We start from the raw sequence: 5594 nt of genomic DNA, 5'->3' as shown, positions 1-5594 counted from the left end.
TCTCTGCTTTTCTGTTTTGTTTTTCGACAATTCTTCTTTCTCCATGTTCACCATCCATCTTCCTTCCCTCTGCATCCCTATTTGTCCTGTTCAGCATCTCTCCTATATCTTTATAAAGGAACTGATATACCACCTTTCTATGGTACAACCAAAGTGGTTTACATTTATTACATGCAGGAACTTTCACTGACCGTAGTGGGCTCACAAACTAACTTTGTTGTACATGAGGCATTAGAGGGTTAAGTGATTTGCCTAATAATAAGGTTGTGGGTTCAAACCCACACTGCTTTTTGTGACCCTGGGCAAGTTACTTAATCCCCCCATTGTCCCAGGTACATTAGATAGACAGACCTGAATAAATTCATGTTAATCATTCTGAGCTCCCCTAGGATCTCAGACAAACTCATCAACTTGGCCATAACGATGAGTTCCTGACAAAAACATCCTCTATAATAAAACCCTAAGCGTGCATGCACGATATGATAGAGGTCAATAAAATTCGGAGTGGAGTGGGGTGGATTGGGTAAATGCAAATTGTTTACTCTTTCAAAACTTTACAAAGAATAAGGGACGCTCCATGAAGTTACACAGTAACACATTTAAAACAAACAGGAGGGAAAATCTTTTCACTCAAACACATAGTTAAGCTCTGCAACTCGTTGCCAGAATATGTGGTAAAAGCAGTTAGTCTTGCTGTGTATTAAAAAAAAGGGTTTGGACAAATTCCTGGAACAACAGTCAGTAAACTGCTTATCCCTGGAGTCAGTGGAATGAGCCTTGCTACACTTTGGGATCCTGCCAGGGGATTGGCCAAGGTTGGAAAGAGGGTATTGGGCTCGATGGAGCCTTGCTCTGACCCAGGATGCCAACATGTTCTTACCAGCAATTCTAATACAGTGCAAAGGTTTTAATTACACAATTAAGTGGTGGGAGGTGTGTTCTGCTATGTGACAACACGCCCTATGAATGTAGCATGAAGGGTAACCTACATAGCAGAGAACGGCAGAGGGAGGCCAGTCGGCCCCACAAAGTCTGGTTTGGTAAAGTTATACTCGTATCCCTGGTTATCCAAGATAGTGGAAGACACACTACCCAACTGAAGGGAGGGGGAGGGTGGTAGAGAGATGATCTACTACACTTCAAAAATAGCCCCAGGAAAAGGGAGAAAAACAATAACCACTCCTTTATTGACTCAAACAGAAGAGCTTCATTGCCTAATGTCATGAGCTCTTAATGCAAATAGCAGGGAAATGTCAAGTCACGCCCACATTTTGTTTTTTTATCTTCACTACTTACTACATGACCTTGAGTAAGCCATGCAACTCCCTTCTGCTCGCAGTTCCCCACGCCATACTTACGTGACGTGGGATTCAAGTCATAAAACTGTTCTGGATTAACTAGGAAAGAATCTGCAGCAGGGTCGTAAGATTACGGAATACTAAGGGGAAAAAATTGACCACTCCTTAAGACTAATGAGATCACAATGTACAGTGCAAATATTTTGCCCTACAAGAGTAATTGCAGCGCAAGGTGAATCATAGCATCTGCACCGCCATTTCAAGGTCAGTGGAGTTTACACAGCAATCCCTTGGGTTTTGCCAAACTCATCAGCTTGCTTTCACCTCTGTGTGTGTGTGTCAGAGAAAGGATGGACATGTTCCCTAATGTGTACTTGCTTATTTAGTGTTCTTTCCTTGTTTATGTGGAATAAACGAAAACCAAATAATTGATACAAGGCATTTAAGGGAGGTTTAGAATTTATATTCTAGCCTTGTATTATTCATCAGTCAAGCCTACCATTGAATTTATTAACCAAGAACATACTGGGACAGACCGTAGGTCCATGAAGCCCAGAATCCTGTTTCCAACAGTGGCCAACCTGGGTCCCAAGTACCTGCAGAAACCCAAAGAGTAGCAACATTCCAGAGCTGAGATTGTGATGTCATAATGCCTCATTTCACCAATGGCTAAGAGCTAACCTCAGCAGTGATGTCACAATGGCTTGATGGAGCTTTATTTCGCTCACAGAACAACATAAGAGCTGCCATACCAGGACAGACCGCAGGTCCATGAAGCCTAGTATCCTGTTTCCAACAGTGGCCAACCTGGGTCACAAGTACCTGACAGAATCCCCCCCCCCCAAAAACAGATTTATGCTGAATTTTCTCAAGTCCATCTTAATAATAGCTTATGGATTTTTTTTTTTTTTAAACGAAATTGTCATTTAAAAAATATGGTAAAGGTCTGGCGTCTCTATCTTGAACATGTCATAGAGACGTCAGAGCGTTACCATTTTTTCTAAATGAATCAATCAATAGTGTGCAAGATCAGGAACAGTCTTCCAACAATTATCAACACAGAACACAACTACCCCAGATTTTGAAGAAGTGGAAGACTTTCCATTTTGAGAACCTAAACTCCATTGATTCTTAACAAGTATGTTCTTCCACAGCAACCTACACAGCATTTCACCCTTCCAGAAACCACAAGAGCTCCCTCCCCCAACTCTATATAACATAATCGCATCAGTCTACTTGTATCGAACTCAACCACATTCTACTTCAAATTGCTGTACTGTAATTCTAATGAAGGCCCAATGTTCCCCTCTATTAAATGATGACTACATCTGCTATCTCTGGGAACTACCTCCTTGTATACTGCTTACTTTATATTTAATTGTTGTAACTCCTAAATTTAATATAAACTTCTCGATTTGTAAGTTGCCTGGAACCTAGATAAGCCTAGAGCGACCCAGAAATTGAAGATTAGATTATACTAGATTAGTTTTATGAGACGCTGTTACCACTCAACTCTTTGAAGCAAGACGCTGGCGTTATGTCGAAACATGGACCGTGTCGAGTCAAATTAATTACAGTAAACTCAGCCTTGTCCCTATTTTTCAGGCTCTTTGTTCAGTTTAGTTTTGCACTTTTGCAATCCCTTTTTGCGTTTGGACAGTATCCTTTCCCTATCCTCATTGTTTTCTTTCCTATCACATTATCAGTGGCTGATGAATCGCAGTGTGAGTCAAATCTCTTTCATTTGAAAGGAAGCTCTGGAATGAGAGGGCACAGGATGAAATGAAGAGGTGATAGGCTCAGGAGTAATCTAAGGAAATACTTATTTACAGAAAGAGTAGTAGATGCATGGAACAGTCTCCCGGAATAAGTGGTGGAGACAGAGACTGTGTCTGAATTCAAGAAAGCCTGGGATAGGCACATGGGATCTCTTAGAGAGAGGAAGAGATAATGGTTACTGCAGATGGTCAGACTGGATGGGCCATTTGGCCTTTATCTCCATCATGTTACTATGTTTCTATATAACCTCAATCTTCTAGGGAGATAATTAATTGTAATTTGTGATGATTTAATCAAATCGCAATCTCTATATCTCAATGAGTTTGCTGAAGAACATAAGAATAGCTTTAACAGATCAGACCAATGGTCCATCAAGCCCAGTAGCCCATTCTCATGGTGGCCAATCCAGGTCACTAATACCTGGCCAGAAACCAAGGAGTAGCTACATTCCAGAATCTCAAAGATTAGCAAGATTCCGGAACCCCAAATAGGAGCAACATTCCTTGCAGAATCCCCAAAGAGTAGCAAGATTCCGGAATCCCCAGAGTAGCAACATTCCATGCTACCGATCCAGGGCAAGCAGTGGCTTCCCCCATGTCCAAAGAGCAGATCACAGCAGGGAAACGAAAAGATTTATTTTATTAAAGTAATCCAACATGGAAAGCTGAATCAGGGGCAGTGAACTCAAGGGGAATTGCAAACCACCCTTCCCCCTTTGTAAAGCCAGAATGCTGGCAAACAGCCACAGCACTCCTTCCCAGGGAGTGCCCTGGCTGTTTTCCAGCATCCTTGCTTTTTTGCTTTGGGGAGGTGTGGTTTTCAATCCCTCCTTTTTTGTGCTAGGAGGAAATACAGGTTTCAGTCTCTCCTTTTGCTCGATGCCCCTATAGTAGTCTCCATAGGCAAAATGTAACCACATTGGACTATTTCATCAAAGCCCTCCTGTGATCTACACGTTACAGATACACAATGAAAAGTCTGGGGATAACTGTAGTGATGATGCTGAATATTCCTCTCTAAACTGGCTACTTTGTTGAACCTTAGCCAGCCTTCTGGCTAAGTAACTGCTTAAAGAAAAAACTGTGATCCTAACTTTGACCCCCTTTTCTCAAATGCTCCAATGTTGATTCCATTCCTTTGAGTGCCGAAGCATTTATCTCAATGGCAAGCGCTAAAACGCTCTATCATGGCTTGATAAAAGGGGACCTTCATATTGGAAAATTAACCAGGCACCGATTGGAATATCAGCCAGTGCACTATTAACTTCCAAGTCGGCGGTCAAACACAGATATTCAATGCCAGGAGCTGCGTATTAGAGAATGACACAGGAACTTTTCCCCATCCCCATGGGAACTTATTTTCCTGTCCCGTCCCTGCGAGTTCTTTTCCTGTCCCTCCCCCATTCCTGCAAGCTCCGTCCTCATCTGCACAAGCCTCAAACACTTTAAAATCATAAGTGTTCGAGCGGCTTGTGCGGTTATGGCAGAGCTTATAGGAATGGTGCAGGACATTGACAGGACGGGAAATTGAGTTCTTGCAGGGAAAGGAACAAATTTGTCCCCGAATCATTCTCTACACTGCACCAAAATGTAGTAAAAGCAAGCCAAGAGTAGGACAATCAAGCCACTGTGACATCACTGATGAGGTTGGTTCTTATTGGTGGAATGAGGCATTATGATGTCACAATACCAGCTCTGCTTATCAGAGGCTGAAACTTTTCACACTATTAATTTATTAAATTTTCTATACTGTTCTCCTAAGTAGAGAATGACATGGAGACATATTTTTCCCCGTTCCCATGGGAACTAATTTTCCTGTCCCATCCCCTGAGTCCTTTTCCTGTCCCTGCACCATTCCTGCAAGCTCTGTCCTCATCTGCAATAGCCTCAAACACTTTGAAATCATAAGTGTTCTAGACTTGTGTGGTTAAGGCAGATATTACAGGTCAGGGACTGCAACAAAACTCACGGGGACAAATTCTCTACTGCGTATACCCTGGGGTTAATTCCATCCATGGCTGGAAGCGACTTGCCAGCCACGCACGGCAATGGGCTGAAAATTGACAAAAAAGAAAAAGTATTTTGAGGGGAGGGCGTGGGATAGAACTATTACTCTATATTAAGGTGAAAATGATGCAATGCACATGGTTAATGTTTTAAGTACTGTATCTGTGTCTGTGAATGCTCAATACAAATATTTGATTTCACAATTGTCACCTCTTTTGTTGATCTATGACCTGCTCAAGTTTTAACTTTTAATGGCTTGAACACATCCAAAACTTTACTGTCCATTTCCTAGCTTGTAACCAAAACTGGTGATCACTTAATATGATTCACATTTCTATCTCTCCCTAGAAAAAGTCACAGATTGTTCATCTCCTTTATAATCCAATAAAAAAATAGCACAATTAGCCTTCAAAATCTTCCGGTGAAATTGAAATGACAAATGCATATTAATTGGGCCATTCTCTTTCAGTTTCATTACTTAAAACTTGTGTTTTCCAAACCTTATCAAACC

The sequence above is a fragment of the Geotrypetes seraphini genome, chromosome 15 (assembly GCF_902459505.1).
Source record: "Geotrypetes seraphini chromosome 15, aGeoSer1.1, whole genome shotgun sequence".
In the NCBI taxonomy this organism is placed as follows: Eukaryota; Metazoa; Chordata; class Amphibia; order Gymnophiona; family Dermophiidae; genus Geotrypetes; species Geotrypetes seraphini.
This window is presented reverse-complemented; position numbering follows the sequence as displayed.